Here is a 23,435-nt window from a genome sequence, read left to right as displayed (position 1 = left end):
CCTGAAAGGTAGTAATCATTTACAAATGATACCTAATGGTATTTACTTTGACAAATATTTAAATAATTTTAATTCACAATTTGTAAAGCATATGTTTTGTAAATCAGCTTTTTCTCCAAACTAATTTTTAATACCTTATTGGATCATTCACAGTGGCTAAGTGCTTCTGAAAGAAATATATCAGCAGTAATCTTGGGCCCTTCTTTAATAATAGGATATGTTCTGCTCAAGGTAATTGGTAACTGTCTATTTTTTATTTTCCCAAAAGTAAATGTCCATGTTCCAGAAATGCAGATTTTTATTTTTATAAGTGAAAGGTTGCATTAATAAAACCATTTTATTTGCAGTGCTGAAATAGGTTTAGAAGCAACTTTACCCTTCGCATGGGCCAATAACATCTTAATGGCCCATCTAGAATAATTTATCTTTTTTTTTAATGTTTCTCCTGAAATGCAACTTCACTTTATTTAAGATGGTTAACAACAAAAGGAGGAGAAAGAATACTGGAGAAAGTATTAAGAATACATTTCATTCTTATTTTGCCTTTTACTTCCCCTTTGTGTTCTCCTGAGTATGTGGATTTCTTCAGCTGATTTTGCCTGAATCTTAATGCTCCTTTGGGTTGAGAATTACTTAAACTTTATTTAACTGCCCTACTGCACTTATCAAGTTTTGATGATGTTAAGGGAAAAGTCATTGCACTGGATCTGACAGTACAAGAGAGGTAAATCTGCCACAGTTGCATGCCTCAGCTTCAATCAGTAACAAGTAGCAAGGCTGATCTGTATTCTCAGCAGTTGTACACAGGCAGAGCAAATGCATTCACCACATATATCCAAGTCTGGCTGCTGGCACCCAGAGTCTAACTGCATTTTCTGGCATCAAGGGTACCTGGCTGCCGTGACCTGCAATCACACTCCAGTTTTTAACAGTGAAGTCTGCTGTGGTGTCTTCAGTTGCTGACATCACAGACACACAGGTCCTCCAAGCTGTAGGTGTACAGTGATTCCAGTTGCTGTGCTTAGACACTCCCCTATACAAACCTATGCACTCAGATATAGTCCCTCACTCGGGAAAAGATTTAGAAATGAATTTAGGCAGGTTGCACTGGACAGGTACAGTATGTGGGGGGGAAGCTTACTGACCAGCAAATGTATTTTGTATGACCAGCCATTTTTGTCCTGTATCTTTCTATTTTCCCCATGCTTGTTCCTCTCCAAACTACTTCAAGGTGAGGCTGCTGGAGCTTGGACTGTTCAGCCTAGAGAAACAGAGGCTCTGGAGGCATCTCATCAGTATCTTTCAATACATGAAGAAAGGCTGCAAAGAAGATGAAGGCGGGATCTTCTCAGTGTTGCCCAGTGACAGGACAAGAGGCAGTGAACACAAAATGGAACACAGGAAGTTCCGTCTGAATATCAGGAGGTGCTTATTTACTGTGAAGTTAACTGAGTGCTACAATAAATTGTTTGGAGAAGTTGTGATGTCTTCTTCCTTGGCAATCTTTAAAAGCTACCTGAACATGATTCTTAGCAGCCTGCTCTAGCCTAGTCTATTTGCTTGATCAGAGAAGCTGAATGAGATGACCTCCAGAGGTCCCTTCCAGCCTCAACCATTCTGTGATTCTATAAATCCGTACCTTTCCTTTCCTTTGATTTTATGTACAAGTACCTCATCAGAAGTCTTCTGTAATCTTAAAGAACTCTTCTGCATGTCATAATGTATTCATAATGCTAGGGCACCCCCTGCCTCCCCAACTTCCCCCATAGCTGGTAAAATGTTATATGCTTGACTCGTGACTGGTTTCATGCTTGAAGAACAGTATTTTCTAGAGTTGTCTATGAGTGAAAGTTCAGAGTAAAAACAGGGAAAGTAAATAGTGATGATGATAGAATAACTGTTCATAGTATGTGTGTTTTAAAATTCTTGTGTGATATACTTGAATACTGTCTATTCTAACAACTTCAAAATGCCTTTCATCTATTTTGGAGTGGGCAGCTGGAAAAAACTCTGGCCTTTTATAGTTTGTCAACCTGATGAGGTACCTGGATGGCTGTTATTGTCAGGAAACACCTCGATTTTGCATGATTTCTTGCCCTTTGTGTGACTGGTCAACTATACAGCCTAACTGTAGAGTTGAATTAATTGTGTTCTTTTTTAGCTTGAGCTGTCTTAATCTTCCAGTGGGACAGTTTCTGAGTTAAGTTCTTTTTGGCAGTTATCTTCTGTGTATCTTAGTCAGGCTGTCTTATATCTAAACATCTGATAACCTCACAGTCTACCTGCCTTGCCCATTGACTGTTTCTCCCTGAGCAGATTAATGTGGTTGTAGCCTGTTGGACTCTGGTTCAATTAAGAAATGCTTCACTGACTTTTTCATAGATCTCAGTGATGTGTGAAGTGATGATGACTCTACCAGTGAAAAGTCCTTGAACTCACATTCCACCTATTGGTGAGGCTTAGTCTAGGAGAGGTTGTGTTTCTTGGTAATACAAAAGGATATTGTGTAAATTAAAATGAAAAACAGAAATATTTATGAAGATTCAGCCTGTGAATACTTCATATGTTAACTGCAATTATCTTTACTTTTTTGGGAAGGTCAGATATCTTCTCTGTTAAAAACACACTTTCCTATAAATGCTTGTCATGAGGGAAATGGCTAAAATTGAATTGAAGTTAAAACTTATTTTAATTGCTCATAATGCAGGTACTGTGAGACTTTCAAGAAGTCTTACTAGCTAGCAGCTCTGTCAAAATAAAAGAAAACAGATTATTTTGTTGTTTTTTTAAAAAAATATTTTCCTATTTTAAAGTGCTTATTCAAGAGAAGCTTCATTCAATATTAAGCAGGAATGCCATTTTCAGAGAGAAAACTAAGTTGAAGAGTAAATCCTTCACTACTTATGCTAAGGGGGTGGACAGTTACATCTAGTGAATCAGTTACATAACATGTAGCACAAATTTATTTTCTGGTGACTCCTTTCAGTTACAATCATATTCTTCTTGCATTTGCTGAAACTAATCCAACTATTCAATTTGTATTAACTTAGCTTAAAAACTGCAAGTGAATTTGTTTCATACCTAAACAACTAGGTATTTGTTTTTACTTACCTTTAGTGTCTTAAAATGTTTCAGCTTTTGTTTTGTGGTTTTCTGTAGAAAACCATTTAATCTTCTAAAATATCCTTAAAAGCCCGGTAAGAGACTTTAATATCTTGGTTGGAAAGATTAACAAATTGCAGCTGCTCTTTGTCTGTGCAGTGAATGTTTAGAATTTCTAACATATGGTAAAGGATTGTTACAGGCAGCTCAGAGGATATCCACACACTGATGAAAAACTGCTCAGGGGCCTGGAGCAGAAGAAAAAAAAAAAAAAAAACACTGAGCATTTTCAGTTCAGCTTATTAGCTTGTGAAGGAGTAACCTCATTTCAACATTTGGTTACTTACAGTTATTGGCTTAAAGAGGAACTGGAGTTAAAAAGTTTCCTTTTTCTTTATGATGTATACTAAGGCTTACTTTTCCCCACAACAGAAATATTTTTTGCCATTAAAAAATAAAATGAAAATTGTTACTATTAGATATTCATTTTCTTCTTCTTTCGTAATGATAGTAGCAAGGTCTTTGAAGGACAGAAACATTAATGTCACATGAGGACCGTACCTGACAGTTCTAGAAAAAGATCATAGATTTGTATTTGCAGTGGATCTGACTTTACAATTTATGCAACACACAGGTTTCTTTTGAAATAATTGGCATGCTTCCTGCTGAGTTCTAAGGACCTTTGAATTCAGCAGAATCGTAAATGGCTCATCTGAGTTCAGTATGTATTAATTTTGCTCAGTATTACCTGGAGGAAAAATAATATGAAATTGTCGTTTCTTTTTGCGAGGTAATTGTATTGAAGAATGTTTTGGGAACCACAGCTATGTTGAAGCATTAGAAAAACAAAGTGAAAAGGAGAGGGATGGTGAAAATGGTTAATTCATATGCATCTGTGAAATGAAAACAACTGGCACAATGCGTGCCACAAGGAAATTCAAGACACTGCTTCATGCTGTGCAAGTCTCAGTGACATTTTAACAGTTTACAAAAGCTTCAGAATTGCCTTGTGTAATATTAGTATTGGCTTTGAGAAATCAGTGGGAACTTGATAGTTTGTATCTGGAATAAAGCATTTGTGAGCAGAGCTTGGAATTCATTGCAAATGTAAGGCAGCTGGAATGATGTTTTCCTAGATATAATCACATTGCAAGAACGATGTAACATTTGCTAAACAGAGGCATAAGTAGAAGTACATGCTTAGCAATACTCGGTAAAAGGAGTACTTAACATATGCAATCAGCAGCAATGGTTTTATGAGGAAAATAACTTTTGGAAATGCTTAGAGAAGCAGCTAAATTCCTAAAAAATTATAAATACTGCATTTCTCAGTTTCATGGCATTTATTCTTTTGAGGATGAAAACTCGATCATATGAGAAAGTGCTTCAGAGACAATAGCAGTTGAGGCTTGAAGTTTTTTTAAGGCAACAGTACCAAAAGTCATTCTGTGCAGAAAAGAAGCCTGAAATGTGAAACAGGCCTGCTTTCCTGACTGTCTTTCACTTTGAAATAATCTCCAGAGTTGATTTACAGAGTGAAGGTGAAGACAGTGTAATAAACTACCAAATCAAAAGAAGATAAATGTAAATCATTGCAAAAGATGAATGGGAAAAGTTAATCTGCATGCCAAGCATACGTGGCAGCTACTAAAACCTCCTAGGTTTGAAAGCAAAATGCTGGCTTCTCAGGCATCAACCTGATGTGCAGAAGGAAGGGAAGAGAGGGCTCACCAACCAAGTGGTGAGGGATGTGTCTCTCCCTGTGTGCTAAATTTGCTGAACAGGCTTCTGTTACGAAGATGTTAAATGTTCTGTTTAACTTCTTGTATGAATGTAGTTTGCTTTTGCTGACAGAGCCTGGTACTTAGCAAGTTTAATACAGAAGCAGCAGTGGTTAGACCTCTATTGTATTCTTATGCAATGCCTTAAGGTGTCAGGAGAATTAGTGGAAGAACTTCCTGGAAATCTCTTGGGCCCACGTGTATTGTCATATACACGTTGCTTTGCTCTATGACTGTTTAATTTTTAATCTAGACGGGCAAGCCAAGAAGGCCAAGGGAAGTAGGAGAAAAAACTCAACAGCCTATAATTCGACAAATGCTACCTTGTGGGCAACTCTTCACTTTCAGCCATTATTTCCTGGTGCTTGTATGATGAGTTGGGTAGCTTGAATAACAGTGAAGTGATTGTAATAAAATATATCTAAATATCACTTAGAGAATTAGAAATCTCAGAAAAAGGAGCATTTGAAGACTGACATTGGGGCCAGTTTTAATCTTTACATCTGAACTTTGCAAACTTTTCTCAGGAGAAAAATAATTCCTGCTAGTGGCCGTTCTTACAAGATAGTGGTCATCTTCACTACTTGTAAAAATATATTGGCTCTTACTATGTGTATTCTAAATTAGTTTTGAGTATGCAGTACCATGAAGATAAAAGTATATCCAGTGGGGGCTGTCCTTGATGATTCTTAGTTGAAGACATCTAGATTGTACTTGAGTACTCTTTGAAAGAATTTAAAAGACAAATGGGCTCTTCCTTTTTATTCTGGCTTATGTTGGAAGTTTGTATGATATTGCTGTCCTTCCAAAAAGAGGACTCTGCTTATTTTCATGTTTGGTTAGTTTTGCCTTGCCAATCAGTCTTCCTGCATGCTCAGCAAGATGTTCTGCCTATATACATTTCATTTGCTAATCTTGTTTTAGACTGGCAATTTTTTTTGCTCAAATCCCTTAATTTTTTAAGGTAGAAGATTCCTACTAGCTCTAAGATAGCTCAGTTTTCTTCTAGTCTGCTTACATTTCTGAAAGTAGTCTTGTTAATGCCAGACATGTCTGTATTAGTGTCTCTAATGTAAAACATTATGTCACAGGATTTTTCTAGTTGTGCTGAGAATTGCTACATAGATTTCACTCTGCTGCACTTACAATGTCCACAGGTGTACAATCAATGAAAATTATATAAAGGAATATTATATAATTTAATAATATTAAGATGTTACAATAATGAAATAAGCAAGAGAGTTAGGCACAGCAAGACAAAGAGAATAAATAGGAGGCTTACCTGTGTCATGGGCTCACTCAGGAAAGACTAGCGGAGTAGATCTTCCGAAGAGAGAGAGATCCTTCCCTACTGGTAGTCAGCTCTTAAATGGGTCTAGGAGAGGTGGAGCCAGGCTTCACCCCTTCCTGCAGCACAGGTGAATTGCTTTCACCTGTGCTCCCAGGGCTGACTCATTGCTCGCCTCTGGTGATTAATCAGAGGTTCAGGCCATGACTCAGCAGTTCCCATACAACAGGTGATTAAGGAGTACATCTCTGTATGCCTGGGAAATGTCTTCAATAGCATCTGCATAGAGTAGCAGCCCTTTTGCCATGTAAAACAATATTTGGAATTTGTGTGTTGGTGATTTATTTTTGTTGTTGTTGTTGTTGTTTTTACTGGTTCTCCTGGCAGAAATAAGGACCAAAGATTTGGAAGGCAGACTCTTGGTTTTGTCAGGCTTTTTTTCTGAGTAGTATGTGCCTGGGGGCATCCATACACATGTGCACACACTAGGCAGTTTGAAATCTGGAATCATATGATATATTGCAGAATCATCCAAGACAATTACTTCAACAGCTTCCAAGTAAGCATCTCTTCCTTCTCTGTCATCATTTTCAGTTACAAGTTCTTTGTTGACGCAAACAACTCAAAGCAAAGATGAAGATTCTTAACAGAGTTTTTGCATGGGTACAGAGCAGTCACTGTTCATTTCTTCACATTGAACTGTAAGATTTATCACCTTTTTTATTTTTTTTTTTTTTTTTTTTTTTCTGTTTTCATTGTGATGAAGGATTATGTTTGTGTAGCACTGTGGCTGTCTGGCTCATTGTTTTAGTTATTCCAGTTGTTTTCAGCAATATTCAGAAGTGGCAGCAACATAGGAAGTTAGAGAAAATTCTCTTAGGGGAATTATGTGTTACTGTTTGTCAACATAAAATACCAGATGCTTAAAATTACTTTTTTAGAGACTAAATGGAGAGAAAATAAATAAATAAATAAATATTGGTAGTTACTGTAAGTCTCTAGGCAAAATAAAAAGTTAGCGTTAAAGATATTCACTTTCAACTGATGCTCTATGATAAGTAGATATTAAGTAGATATGATAAATGAGCTCTTCAGAGCTCTTCTTGGGTGTTGCTACATCAGCTTTGATGGTCCTGTGTTGGTGAGTGTCATGCGGAAAAGAGGTTGCACCTCACAACTTCTGCTTTTGTTTTAGGGCTTTTGGTTGCTTGTAGCGAAGTTTTCAGATGGAGCTGCAAAATTGAGGGCAACCAGTAGGATCACTGAGAAGACTGTTACACTGTTTCTCACTTATACATGCTCAGGAAAGGATGGATATTTCAAAGAAGTTACTGTTGAGTAGCTGGTTCAAAAGAGCTTAAACAGATATTTGATGGACAGCTAATTTATAGGCTTCTTGAAAAAATAAATTTGTATTTTGATAATAAGGAGGCTATGCTTAAGATATGCATAAGGCATTGGAAAATGAAACATAGTTGCAGCATTGTTTTTTCATTGCAGAATTGCCTTTTTTCTGGAAACTTCCATGTTCACCCTCACATGTTCACACCTGTCAATTTATTGCTTTTAATTCACATGGAAAAAAAGCCATTCCCATGCTTCAAAGTCCCAGCAGATTTTTCATAAAACTCTAGTGTTGTTTTTGGCTTCAGTAATCAAAGTATTATATGACTAAGTGGATTACTTTTTTAAAAGATTGAGTTGCAAAACTGCAGTGTACAGCACAGCATATTTAGTCTGATTCAAAGGCTAATAAAATCAGAGAAATAGCTAAGGAGTGAATCTCAAATACAGTATTAGCTCCTTATACTGTATAGATGATAATGTTGCTGAATCTCTCAAGCCAACTTTTTTATTTATACTAGAGCAATGAACAGTAGTAATTGGATTGCATCTTTATAGCATTGATGCAAATCTTTTTTTTTTTTTTAAATTATTATTATTGCTGTCATTACTCATGCTGTCTTAGATCTCACCACCCAAAGCATTTGGTTGTAGGCCAATGAAAATTTTGCTAAGGGTCATTTCATGTCTGCAGTGCTGAGAAATGTTTGCTAGATAACTTTGAGATGGTTCAAATTCTGTGAGCCTAGTACTTGTTGAATTTTAAAAGTTAATTGTATTCACTGTAGTTCTCTGAGATGAATAAGGGTATCAGAATCCATATCAAAACAAATTTATTTTTCTTTGACTGCAAGTCACAACATATAGGTTTTGATATCCTGAAACTTTATATGACATGAAGTGTGCATAATCACAGCATAAGGATTTAGTACTTTCAGTCCTGCTATTTTATGTGACAGATTTTTTTGATGATACAGTGATCTCTCTGATGCTTCCTCTCCTTTGTGCTGGAAGTAGCAGCCTTCCATTATGTTTCTCATATATAAAACTACAACAGATACAAAGAATACAAAAATACTAGTAGAGCAAATTGTCATCTACAGGATGCTGTTGTTCAAAATAATCATCATCATTAGTGTTTTTGCCAGTGATAAAAAAGAACCTTTGTACTGTACTCAAAAATCCACACCAGAGGAGATGACCCCTGTTTCACAGCTGCTGTGGTGTTGTTGATAGGAAAATGTTGCCCACGCAATCCATCTTTTATTGACTTAAACAGATGAAAGTCAGAAGGCACCAAATCCAGACAAATGGTTGGTGTGGTAGGAAAATCCAGCCAAGGTTCAGTGACAGACCTTTGCTTAATATGTACTCCCATGTGAGATGCCATTCTGTCAGACTGCCTCTCTGCTGCCATCCATCACACGGCAATAAAATGTAACAGACTATTGGTGGGAAGTTCCTCTACTGCCATAACACTAACAACTGCCTCTGATGTTGTGGGCCATTGAAAATAAATAGGAGACATTATTTTAGAGCAGTATGCATAGATGTTATAGGTATGTGATAGGACAAGGGGAAATGGTTCCAAACCACAAGAGGGCAAATTTATGTCAAATATAAGGAAAATGTCTTTTACAGTGAGAGTGGTGAGGCACTGGAATAGGTTGCTTAGAGAGATGGTGGATGACCGGGTCCCTGGCGACTTTCAAGGCAAGGCTGGACCAGGCTCTGAGCAACCTGTTGTAGCTGAGGATGTCACTGTTCATTGCAGAGGAGCTAGATTAGATGACTTTCAAAAGGTCCCTTCTGTCTTTGAGGATTCTATGATTCTATTATACATATATATACATAAATTAACCAATTGCTTGCCACCAGCATATATATATGCAAAGCAAACAAAGCAATTGTTTGCCACCTGCTAACCAATGCCCATCCAGTCAGCCAGTCGCTGAGCAGTAGCAGCCACCTCTCAGCCAACTTCCTTCAGTTTTACAGGTTTTTTTTTCATATTATTTCATATGGTATGGAATATGTCTATGTGCAGTTTAGATCAGCTGTCCTAGTTCTGTCTCATCCCCTTCTCTCTCATTGGCAGGACAGTACAAGCACCTGAGAAACAAAAATGTCTTGGCTCTTTGCAGCACTGCACAGAAACACCTGAAACATCAGGGTGTTATCAGCATTGTTTTTCTCCTAAAGCCAAGGCATAGCCTCACACCAGACACTATGAAGAAAATCAACTCTGTCCGAGCTGAAATCGGAATAATCTTTATAGCCTGCTCCTCAGATCTGGAAACATTGTTTTAAGCATATTTAAATGGTGACAAAACTTATTCTCATCTAGGTAATTAATTTTTGGAACATCCTTCTGTAGTTCATCACGTGACTTTGTTCACATCCTTCCTGCAATTAGTTAAGCTCCATGTCTTACTATATGCTTCTCCTTAGACCTTCTTAGAAAACTATGAAGAATGATTTTTGAAGCTGTCAACCATTAAAGGCCTGACACATATTCTACTGCAGTGAATACGTGTAGTACTAAATGGTTATATTCCTTGGGAAATGCCTTTACAAACAGACTGATACTTACTTAGGAGAGCTGTTGGGTTGTTTTTGTTTCTTTCATTGCCTGTAACTAGATGTGGTACATGAGCAAGCTAATTTGGAGAGAACTGACAAATGTTATGTGAGATATGTAGCTGTCACACTGATATATGATGAACAGGGTTACTTTCTTGCCAATTGAACTCTTGAGACATACTAAAGCAAACTCTAGGTAACGAGTGAAGTTTCTGTTCTTGGTATTCTGGATACACTGGAAGAGTGTTCTATGTGCACAGGTGCTGCACCTGTGCTGGGGCAATCCCAGGTGTTTATACAAACTGGGCAAAGAACCCCCTGAGAGCAGCCCTGTGCAGAAGGACTTGGGGGTCCTGGTAGACGAGAAGCTGGACATGAGCCAGCAGTGAGCACTTGCAGCCTGGAAACCAAGTATGTTCTGGGCTGCATTAAGAGGAGTGGGCAGCAGGGAGAGGGATGTAATTGTCCTAGCTCTTGTGAGGCCCTATATGGAATACTGTGTCCAGGCCTGGAGCCCCCTGTACAAGAAAGATGCAGAACCCTTGGAACAAGTTTGGAGGAGGACCACTAAGATGATCAGAGGGCTGGAGCACCTTTCCTATGAAGAAAGGTTAAGGGAACTGGGCTTGTTTAGCTAGGAGAAGAGAAGGCACTGGGGAGACCTCAGTGTGGCCTCCCAGTACTTGATGGGTAGAAACAGGAGGGGAAAAAGCTGTTTACAAGAATGGATAGTGATAGGACAAGGGGAAATGTTTTCAAACTAAGACAGGGGAGGTTTAGGTTGGATATTAGGAGGAGATTTTTCATGTAAAGGGTGGTAACACATTGAAATAAGTTGCCCAGAGAAGCTGTGGATGACCTATCCCTGAAGATGTTCAAGGCCAGGCTCTGGGCAGTCTGGTCTAGTGGTTGGCAAAACTGTCTGTGGCAAGGGAGTTGAAAATAGATGATCATTGTGATCTTTTTCAACCCAGGCTATTCTATGATTCCATGATTCAATGATTTTACTTTGTTTCATCTGCATTTTATTATTCTAATGCAGAATGGTGAGAAAGAAGCAAGGGCATAGAAGTAGGAAGGAAGCGTGAAAGCTTAATAGATAAATGTATTTCTTCTATTTGAGGAACTATGGAGTATGGCATATGCATGTTTCACAAAGTGGAATAGGAGCTGCAGAAAGATTTCAAGAACAAAATGAGTCAAAAAGTGACATTAGAGTTACTGTATTAATTAGAATACACATGCTGATTCATAGAGTTCAATTGATAAAGAAGTTGTATAAGCAATGAAAATTATATAAAGGAATATTATATAATTTAATAATATTAAGATGTTATAATAAATTAAGATGTTATAATAATGAAATAAGCAAGAGAGTTAGGCACAGCGAGACAAAGAGAATAAATAGGAGGCTTACCTGTGTCATGGGCTCACTTAGGAAACTCCAGTGGAGTAGATCTTCCAAAGAGAGAGAGAGATCCTTCCCCACTGGTAGTCAGCTCTTAAATGGGTCTAGGAGAGGTGGAGCCAGGCTCCACCCCTTCCTGCAGCACAGGTGAATTGCTTTCACCTGTGCTCCCAGGGCTGACTCATTGCTCGCCTCAGGTGACTGATCAGAGGTTCAGGCCGTGACTCAGCAGTTCCCCTACAGAAGTCTTAAAATATTCTGTCATCTAGTGTCAAATATATGATAAACTTAATTATTTATATTTTTTTATACTCTGTAGAGTTTTCTCCCCATATTCCAAGGGACATGGGTATTTACTTATTGAAAAGAATAACTGTGATCATGAGTACCCTTTGTTTATGGGGGTAGTACATTTTGATTCTTTTACTGATCAATCTTGCTATTCAATGTCAAAACAAACACCTTTTTTCAGAAAATTTCCTGAATTTCCTATTTGAATTTAACAAAAAAAATATGTGATTATTTATTTATTTTTGTTTTCTGTTTTCTTCCTCTTTTCCTGTTTGTTGTGGTTGAAATATAAGGGGCTGAATTTTTCTCTTGGATTCTGCTGAGTTCATCAGTTGTTACAAGGATGAAAAAAAAAAAAAAAAGAAAAAAAAAAACCTGATCCCGCAGGGGCTCACAGTGATTAAGACATAACAGTTGCAATGATATCTTTATCTGTGTGCTTGTTTTTGTTTTAGTAAAATTTAGGGTCAATTAACTGTTTTTTATTTTCATAGTTCATATGGTAAAAGAAAGATTATAAACCTGTTATGTAGAACAGATGATTTATTATTGCATGAAAATGTTTGCATGGTTTTGTATAAGAAATGATCAGATAAAAATGACAGATAGCTATCTCTAATACATCCTTGATGTTGTTTCACTTGAGCATTTTTCATATGTCCTTGAAAAAATGAGCAATGTTTCAGCTCCCTCTGCATATCTGCCTCTTCCTATACTTTCACAGTCATGTAGTATATAATGATTGATCTTTGCCTTCAGAAACTATTTCCAAATGTCAGCCAGCCACATTTACACCAACATTCTTTCCCTTTTCACTTTTGCTTTTTCTGTGTGTCTTGATTTCTGTCTTTCTACCATTACAAAGCAGCTTGAAGCAAATATGCTACTTATAATTATTTGGTTGAAAATATAATTGTATTCTGTAGTCCCTTTTCTGAGAATGCTCTAATTGTCCTTGGTCATCTAAATATCAATCAACTGCCAGTGCCAGAGACCTGGTTTGCATTATTATATTTCAAGCTATGTGCTCTCCTTACAGTATGCTGGGATAAACAACATGTTCATTGCACACTGCTATCTGCAGTTTTGGGAGCCACAAGATAAGAAGGACACAAAACTATTAAAGAGTGTCCAAAAGAAGTCTATGAAGAAGGTGAAGGTGGAGGGCAAGGCATAAAAGGAGCAGCTGAAATCCCTGTGTTTGTTCAGCGCAGAGCAGAGGAGCTGAGGGGAGGCCTGATGGCGGCCCCAGCTCCTCACAGGGAGCCGAGGGCAGCGCTGAACTCTGCTCTCTGTGACAGCAACAGGGCTCAAGGGAATGGCATGGAGCTGCGTCAGGGGACGGGCAGCTGGGGGTTAGGTAAAGGGTCTGCACCAAAGGACAGTGGGCATGGAACGGGCTGCCCAGGGCAGTGGGCACGGCCCCATGCTGCGAAGTTCAAGGTGTGTTTGAACAATGCTCTCAGACATATGGGTTTGAATTTTGGTTTGTCCCATGTGGATCCAAGAGTGGGACCTGTTGATCTCTGTATTTCCCTTAAAACTTGGACTATTCTGTGATTCTCTTCTCCATTTTTACTTCCCCACATTATCAGCCATTGTCTGCTATCAGTTCCCTCAAATCTTAGGTCTTCCAAGATGAGCATTCAGATACAATTTTTTTCTTTCATTTTCTCATCTGTTGAACTTCTTGAACAAATTTATTATTCAGGTATTACAATGTATTAAATAAAAAGAAGCACTTAATTATGGTAAAAATGACAGGAAAAAAAACTTAATTGATCTCAGAAAGAAAGTTCTCTCATTGCTTCTGTATGTTTCATTAGTGGAAGAAGCATGCCTAAATATTCCTCATAGTTTTGGATGATAAAGGTAGAGAAAAATAAATATTCACAGGGATGGAAACATTAGTAACATTGAGGTATTCTGCTGTTGAGTAATTGTCATGTTAGCACCTAGGTCATCCAGAGAGGCAGAGTCTTGTCTGTGTTCAGTGGTGTCAAACAGAGGAAATCTTGTTCTTGTACTGTGGATTGCCTAAACAAGAACTGTAAAACTGCATTAGGAAATAAAAGCAATCAGTAAACAGATGCATGTAATATTCCAAGCACTGAAGGAACAGACAGTGAGAAGACAGATTTTAAAGAAATATATCTGATTCAGTAAAATAGTATGATTCTTGCCTTTTATGCTAAAATGATCCATTCCAGTACTCCCACCTTTAACATCACTTATTTAATGCAAATATCAGAGAAACTATATATTAAAGAAAAAGGAAAATATTCTGTAAATTCTGCAGTTTCAGGATAATTTACTTTCTAAATTTTCCGCAATATAGAAAAACAACAAAATCAAATTTCACTGTATAAAGTACTCTTTTTCTTGTATCTCTACCATTCTATTTTAGAGCTCTCTTATCATCCATCTACTTAAAGACAAAAATCTGTATTTTTCTATAGTTGTTTTTATTTTCTTCTGATATTTTTCTCATGCAGCTTGACTCTAACATATGTCTGTGAATCCTTTCACTGCTAATTTGAATGGAAAAATAGAAAACAACTTTAGCTTGAGGGTTAAATTATTCTAAGCATAGTACATTCAACATGATTATGTATTCCTGCAGCTTTTCCAAGATTCATTTACATTAGACATGGCTAGTAATATATTTGAAACAGAAACAGAACAAATTTCTTGTTAAAAATTCAAAAAAGCACAGCGTAATTAATACTAAACATTCTGTGTGTTAATGCTGTGTTTCCCCTGACAAGGTGGCATAAACAAGTTTCTAGTTAACAGGATATTTCAAGCAAACATTTGCTACTTACTCTTCTGGTCTCATACCTAGGCACATCTTTCTTCTTTCAGACATATTTCAGAGGTATTAAATGGACATTGCTCTGCTATTCGTAGCAGATAATGTGGTCAGAATTCTGTAGAATGACCTGTTCACTCGTATTTGAAAGTATAACAGGACTCATGGAGTCAGTGTTCATCAAAAGTGTTTTTCCAGCTTGCCTTTGCAAAATGTGTATCCTACAGTGTATGCCAGCATGTTCTTAAGCCTATGTTTCCTCTGCAAGCAACATAATCCACTGCTTCCAGCCAAATAAAGATTGCAGTCATGATTGGCCTTCTTCTGCATGAGCACTGCTGGAAAATACTCCAAATCAGATTTTGGGTCCTGCATAGCTGTGTCCACACGACACCGTTTGGAGTGCCAGGGACACACACTATGCTACCCTCAGAGCCCCATGCAATCAGGGCTAAAGGGCTTAAGTTTTAAATGATTTAAGTTCTATTCCTTGTGAGTAGGAACTACTGTAAGGCACTTCAGTTGGTCACAGGGAGAGCTGAGCAGTTTTCCTAAATGAAGGCAATTGGGTTGAAAATGATTCTTTCCTTCATCTTTCCTTCACACTTGCAGCCAGTTTACAGCACTTTGACAAAACTGAAGGCTATTTAAAACTCACAGCGTTTTTTAGCATAACTTTTACTAGTGTCAAGCATGCTATATATTAGTCATTTAAGAAGAGATACTGTAGTTGCCTATTCCTATTTTCTCTGCTCTACCTCAGATTGGAACAGGTCAGTGAGAAACAGGTAGATGCTTTGTGGTTGAATCCTGACTGCAAATAATTATTAGTTGAGGTAGCCCTAGAAATGGAAATATGAATTTAATATGATATCACAGTCTGCTCTGCCATTGTTCATTGTTCAGTCATTACAGCTTAAGATGTATTTCTGAATGCTTCCTTTAAAGGACAATGTTTTATAATTACACAAAGAATCTACAGAAGTTATTTCAAAACCAGGGCTCTTTCCCCTTTCTCCATTTTTGGGAAGGTACTGAAAATGACATGGAATTATATTTTATCCTCATTTAGTGTTTAAAATTTCTATTCTGTAGGCAATATTGCATGAGAAATTCTGCATAGTTTGGAACAGAAATGAGTTGTTTCGAGATTTCTTAGAAATGAAAATACTGACAACTTATAGTCAATTAACTTTTTCTTTCTTTTCTAACTTTCATTCTTTCATTTTAATTTGTTAGATATCTTGCATACAATTATACAAAAAAATATAAAGTTTTACTTTAGGACAGTCTCTTCAGAAGTTGTTTAAGTTATGGGAGTTCCTATTATGCAGACTTAGATTATATAGATATACGATTTTTAATTCCCATGTAAACGAAGAATCAACAGAAGCTGATAGTCTCTTTGGAAGACAATGCTTTTCTGTGGGAAGGTTTGAGTTCATTGAAATAATGTATTTAAATGGAAATTCACTCCACATGAAGAATTTCATTTGAAGAATTATTATAAATTATATCAGCATGTATTCATTTCACTTAACATTTTATTAAGTCAATGCTGGAGGCAAGGCATGACCTCCTATCACATTTTCCAAACGTGTGTATTGCTGAATTACAAGTAATATGTACATGGCTAAAACTGCTGTAAATGGAAGAGGGAAAAAACAAAAAAACAAAACAAAACAACAACAACAACAACAAAAACCTAACACTCTTCTTGTGAAATTACAGCAATTATTTCAGTTTATTCTGTACTTAGAATAAATGTGACCCATGGATGATGATGTTGGAGGATAGGATTTGAAGAAGAGCCTATGGGGATACAGCTCTCAAACCTGCTGTCATTCAGTGAGAGTTGGAACACGTTTAAAGTTCCTATCTCTGCATGGATTTGAGCTATCTGAATTAAAATTCAGTTTGAGATAGCTCTATTGCTAGCTTAGAGGCATATTAACGCACACAAATACAAAAAAATAAAGGCTGGAGCGTGCCCTGGGAAGAGCAGGAGGGCTTCTAGAAGCCTACTGCCACACTTCCATGTGTTCAATTTCATCTGGTTTTGTTAATGGACTATCAAAACTAGCAAAGAAATGGAGCATGAAGATAGTAATGCATTCCATTTCATGTCAAAGAACTAACCCTTCCAGCCACAATACTGTCATTTATAAAGTAACGTGTATGCTTGTACTCTGCTGAAGCTGCCATTTGGCTTTACTGATTGCTGCTTGCAATGTGCATTAATCTGTCTGGCTGACATCACTCTTTTTAAGCATCTGGTCTCTCCTGTTGTTCCTCTCACAAATGCTCATCGTTGTGCTCACAATCTATGGCAATGACCGGCAAAATATGTGTGTGCAGTGCTCTGATAGAGGACTGCTACCTTGCCATGGCAATGACAGGCTCTTGCCCTATTTTATATTGGGAATTGGTTGCAGTGATCAGAGTGACAGCTTATAAAGCGCCAGTGACTCAACTAGAAATTCACTGAACTCAGCTGGAAGTAACATTGTTTGGGATCATTTCAAATAGCATGCAGATACCTGCTTGCACTTGCTGAGGATTTGATCTAATAAGCAGTTATGCACATGGATGACTTTACAGATGTGCCCAGATTGTTTCAGTAGGTTTGTGTATCTGAATAAATTGTGCTTCCACGTAAGTGTTTGCAGAATTTGACCCTCACTTTGCAAATGTAAGTGTGATGTCAGAAGTTGTTTCTTAAAGTTACATGAGATTGATTAAGTGTTGAGGAAACACAGCATTTTTGGTTTAGTTTTTTTATTTTTATTTTTACAAGTTTGCAGCACTGAAGAAGAGGTTGTGTTGTTTCACTCTTACTCATGCACATCTGTGTATAAAAAGCAATGCATTTGCCATGAACTTTTCTTTAAAAGAGATGTATCTGAGTCCCTTCATTAAGTTAATATTTGCCTAATTTCTCTCATATGCTGGAAAGGAAGATTTAGCTTTTGCATGCTGAGTGTAATGTTTGATGATACCTGTATTAAAATCAAGAATTACTGTTTTTCTAACATTTACTTCTTTGTGTGATGAGATCTGTAAAGATGAGCTAAAAAGAAACCGGCATTTAGAATATTTCTCTTTATCTATTTGTTGAAGCTATCTTGCCTTTTTGAGAAAAAACAGTAAATCATTCCTGAGAAGCAGGCCATATCTCTTCTCAGGATATCTTTTCAGTATAAATTATTAGAGTTGACTGTCCAGAAGGCAGCAGAAATATATCTGAGAAGATTATGCATGAATACTATGGATCTTACAAATTAAATTGAAAGTGTGAAGACCTTCATAAACTTAAGGCTATTTTTCATAATATTGTGTTGTTGTAATTTTTTTTATTATTATTCTTTGTTGCTTGCAAATGTTCTGGATGGCAATTGTTTCAGCATCTCAGACAAATTCTAACTGTGAGTGTAGGAAGACACAACCATCTTTGTCAGCCCGTGAGGACAGCCATGCTGGCTAAAGCTATCTAAGCAATATAAGTAAGCAGTGATGAAGACAGGAGAAATAAGGAAGAAGAGGTAGCTTGTAGAAGTGAATAAATGAAATAAGGTTTTGGTAATACTTTGTGACACTTACGAGCTTGCAAATCCATCTTATAATGTTTGATGAGTTTTATTAATTTAGCTATTTGCTTAAAATTTGATACGTTTTGGTAGCTATGTAAATGTAACATATAACAGATGTTTTAGCAATGTGGATTTTTCTGTGGGTTAGATGTTTTTCAAAGTTCAGTCTGTTTATCTCACACTGGCATTGTGTATTAGTTGGTATTTAAACTTCAGATAGTATAATAAATTGAAATATATAAAAAAAAATCAATGTGAAAGTAATATTTCTGTTAGCTTTCTTATTGATTTTATACCATTCTTTCTCATGTTTTTTCATTTTATTCTTTCTAATAAATTTGCAAATTACAAAATCATTATGTTGCATTTGTCTCTGTAATATTGTAGGACTACACATTACCTGACTCAATGGAACCCTTTACAAATTTTAATGTGTTAATTTTGTCAAAGTGGAAGATTATTTTTTGTGTGTATGTGAGTCAAAATCTTAACTCTGGAAAACAGCTATGAAGTTGTATTATGTCATGCTGTAACATCAAATAAATTTCATACAGTTAGAATATACTTGGAAAGGGGAAAATACTTTTGTTCATAAAACAATACAATGGAAAAAGGCTGCCTTTGTAATTAGCAACAAAACTTTCAGGTGAGGAAATTTTGTGATTATTGTTTTAATGAATGTTTAAATAACTAGCTGTCATTGATTTTTATGTAAGGGTTATGTTCATTTGGAATTAGGTTTCTGTAGAGCTTATGCAGGTCATTTACTAGTTGAAGTTACCTCTTACCTCTAAACCTGATGAGACCCAGGTGTAAGGCACTGTGTGTAATAAACACTTGTGAGGTTCATTCCTTTAAATAAATGATTGTGTTTATTTCCTCAGTTTCATGGTTACTTCCCTGCAATTAGATGATTTTCACAAATAAGATGCTACCACCCTGTACGGAAGAAAGGACAGTTTGGAGCTGAAAATGATGGCACTGTGGTTGAAATACTATTCAAGTGACACAAGTTAATCTTTTCAAAAAAAGATTCACCAGTTCTCAAATGATTTTAACAGAATTCCTTGCTTAGGTTATTTATTTCTCTGAAATAGAGGTACTCTGAACATGGCATAAAGTTCTTGCTAGAGCTCAAATTATTTTTTTACACAGCAGAGACTATATTCTGAATTCTATTTGATACAGTTAAGAATAAGCATTATTTCTGCTTTTTATATGTTAAATTCCTTTCCCAATCATCAGCAAATCTTCCCATTTTGGTCCTTTAGTATTCAGCGAAGGCTCATTCATAATTTGTACTTCTTCTGTTTGCCCTGCACTCTATGACAGTTGTGCTGACACAATTTGCACTTGTTCATGGCTGATTTTTGCTTTTAACACCTAGTCATTGCTTCTAGCAACATTCATGTTCACATTTTACTCCTGGAAATTCCAGTGAATAGTGATTTTAGGTTCTACAGGCTTTGAGAGAGGCAGTATACAAGTAACATTTGACTAACACACCACAAACTGCACTGTGTTAATTCTAACATATAGAAAGTATAAGCACAAGTTGTGATACATCATTTTTTCTGAGCAAGCCAATTACTGATTAATAATTTGCAGTATGCTGTTACTTCTCTTTATGGAGCAAGTTCTGCTAGTTGGAGTCACACCACTACAATCACGTGCTTTGAACGAGACACATAGGACATACCTGGATATGCCAATGGGTCCTTCCCATACTGAAGATTCCTAATGAGAGCTTGCTCTGAAGGACGATACTGACTAACTAATGAGTCGCATGAAGAGAATCAAGGATATATCACTGGTATGATCAACACAGGTCATTAAAATATACTCTTGCTGAAATGTAACAGACTCTATCTTTAAAACATCAGATGCTGGCAGAACATTGTGCAAGAGCATTTGCCGTGGATATCAAAATGGCCTAAATATTCCCTGTCTTGTGTTACAGCCCTTTCAGAACTCCCACTGTACAAAACACAAACGTGTAGGTAGCTTTATAACGCCTTAAAATGTCAGCTGTTACGAATTCATGTGTCAATAATATATAATATGGGCAGACTGATCAATTTTCATGTAAAACTGCAATAGCAGTTGGCTTTTCAAATGAGGTTTCTTGTGTTTGCTTTACAATACAATTCTTTGTTTTGATGAGTGTAATAGCTGTGAGTTTTCTTCCTGAAGTAACTCATTTTTATTGCTAGTGCTACATCAGTGACAGTCCCTTCAGCTATATCATTCTTTTGAAAAGCCAAATAAGGCATTTTTACAAGCTGGATTCCTGTTTATTTAATTGTCTGCTTTCTTAAGTGACTTCTGAGTATTCTCCAAGTAGTAAGCACTGCAAATTTATGAAGCCTTTGCCTCATAATTTTTTATCTTTTCTGTATTATGCAATTGACATGTAGTATTCTGTGGAAAGTAATAATGATTGACTTCAAAAGCAGTCATCATAATGAGGATAGTTAATTGTATCTGAAATAGAAAAAAAAAAGAAAAAGAAAAAAAAAAAAAAAAGCCACAGGAGAACAAAGTAACTTGATATGTCTGGCTTGAAATAAATAAGATCTAACTTTTACTGGACAGTGTCAGAGTGTTTTCATTATTACAAATCTTATTTTATTCAAAATAGATAAGCAGCCTCCTTTTTTTTTTTTTTTTTTCAGGTAAGTTCTGATAAAACTTGAGAAAAATGTATGTACAGCAGGTAATTTCTGGTATTTTCTTTGAATCGTAGAACCACAGACTAGTTTAGGTTGGAAGGGCCCTTTAAGATCATCTAGTTCTAACCCCCTTGCTATAGGCAGGGACACCTCCCACTAGACCAGGGAGGTCCAGCCCCATCCAGCCTGGTGTTGAATTCTTCCAGAGAGGAACATGCACAACCTGTCTGGGGAATCTGTTCCTGTGTCTCACCATCCTCATAGTAAATAATTTCTTCCTGATACATAGTCTAAATCTATCCTCTTCCAGTTTAAAACCTTTTCCCCTTATCCTGTCACTACATGCCCTTATAAAAAATCCCTCCCCAGCTTTCCTGCAGGCTCCATTCTGAAAGGTCATTTTGGTTTAGATTGTGTAGAATTATTTAATTTTATTTGCTGTTTTCAGTTCTTTTCATCAGTCATGGGAATCATTATGTGTACATACATGATGAAGTGTTCTGCAGCACAGAGAAGAAAAGAAAAAAACTCAGTAAATGAACACTTTGAGCAAGTTTCAGCAGTGATCTTAAGCTAGAATTTTTTTTTACCGCATTGAATAACTGAAGCAGGAGAGAGGATCTTTTTTAACATTTGGGGAAAGCAGGGTATAAACAACAATAACACAGGCTTTCAAGTGGTTTTTGTACATTTGCTTCATTGATTTAGAAACAAACTGGTGTTACTATCCATGACTGAATTTCATTGGGTTTATGCAGTAATGATTTCTATGGGTTCAGCCTACTCCTTAGTCAAATAACATTAAAACAATGAATAAATTTGAAGGGCTTTCTCAGAAACAGCACTCAAATGACAATTGTATTGTTGTCATTAAAAAAATCACTGCAGCTGCAGATCCAGAATATACGGAAGTAAATCTATTCAATCACTGAAGCCAGCATTGGTGTCTCAGGTACACAGTGAAATCCATCTGTCTGGTAAAATGCATTGTGAAACCTGAGGCAAATTCACTGAGAAATCTGTTTTTGAATTGTCTTTCTTACCTGTTGTAGTTTTATTTTTATTTGATTAGTTTTTCCCTTCACTACTCTATTTTTTTTTTTCAGCTCTTATATTATTTTTTATTTTGAAATTATTTTCACAATCAGTTTAACTTTTAGGTCATTTTGGCTTCATTACTTTACTGTGTTACAGGCTATTCTTAATTCTGCGGAATTGCTATGATTTAGACTCCCAAATGGAAGTTTTGTCCATAGAGATAATATGACTCCAACTGACCCAGTAATATGTTACAAATCTGCAACAGAAGCAGTGCTTTTTCCATGTCTGTTCTTCTTTTTCTGACTAGTAAAATTAAATGAGAAACTGTCAGGACACTTTAATGTCAAAGTTTGATTTTTTTTTTTTTTTTTTTTTTTTTTTTTTTTACAGTGCTTCTAGTTGAAATACAAGTGATGATTTGTCCCACTAGTCTGAGGCGTTAGCTACTTCATCAGGAGTAGCATTTGAATAGCAGCACTGCTCTTTTCCCTTGGTGTGATTAGCTCAGATGATATGAGTAGCCTTTTTAGATATACCAAAATATATAAGCTTTCTGTAGAATGGTGATGAAGGACAGCAAATGCATTTATATAGAGGTCAACTTTTATCTTTCTCTATTTTTGATAATTTTGGATACTGATACAGATTCTATCTTAGAGATGTTCCTTTTGCTATACTTTGAGAGCTGCCCTGTTAATTAATTCCTCAGTCCTGTTTTTACCAAGATCATTTCCTTCTACATCTATGGAGATGAGTCTGTGGGTCTGATGATCTTCCATGGGATTTTCTCCATACTGTAACAGGTTGTGGTGCCTCATTTTGATTCCTTCAATTTATGTCCGTTATTAAAAGTTTGTTCCTATCTTGTCACCAGACAAGAACTACTGACTCTCCCACCTCTCTTTAAACACTTTTGTATAGATCTTCGGTTTAGTCACTGTTTTATTTGTACTTGTATTATGTGAATGATAGTGAAATCATTATGTTGGGTTCTATGCATTGTTCGTGTATTCACTCACCTTCTAGACCAGAAATGGAGCTCTTCCCTAAGTTACTGGTCCATAGAGCTCCAATTGCAGTTCAGAATTTGGAAATTGATCCTAAGGAGTGGATCGATATTAGAAGTTCAGTTTGGACTGAGATAGTCTTCTGGAAGACAGTCTCCTAGTTGTTTCTACTTAATTGGCTTTACTTTGCATCTTAGAACAGTTTGGAAGTGGTTGAACTATGCATGCTTTTTCAGTGAACTGAAAGCAAAGCAAGCACTTATGGAGTGAGCTTGGTGACCTTCAGCTGCTGATGAGTGTTCCTTCCTTAGGGCCAGTTTGGAGCTAGTCTGAATTATTCTACTTTCTTATCTCCATTCTCCCAGCCCCAATCCCATGTAGTATTATTTTTATGATCTGCATATACATTTATATCAATTTTTGTATTCGTGTGTGTGTATGTGTATATATATATATAAATTGTGAGTCAAACATGCAAGGCTTCAAGTAAATTTGTGATTTTTTTTTTTTTTAATT

Source organism: Phasianus colchicus, chromosome 3 (assembly GCF_987193195.1).
Source record: "Phasianus colchicus chromosome 3, bPhaCol1.hap1.1, whole genome shotgun sequence".
NCBI classification, from domain to species: domain Eukaryota; kingdom Metazoa; phylum Chordata; class Aves; order Galliformes; family Phasianidae; genus Phasianus; species Phasianus colchicus.
Note: the sequence above shows the minus strand (reverse complement) of the source record.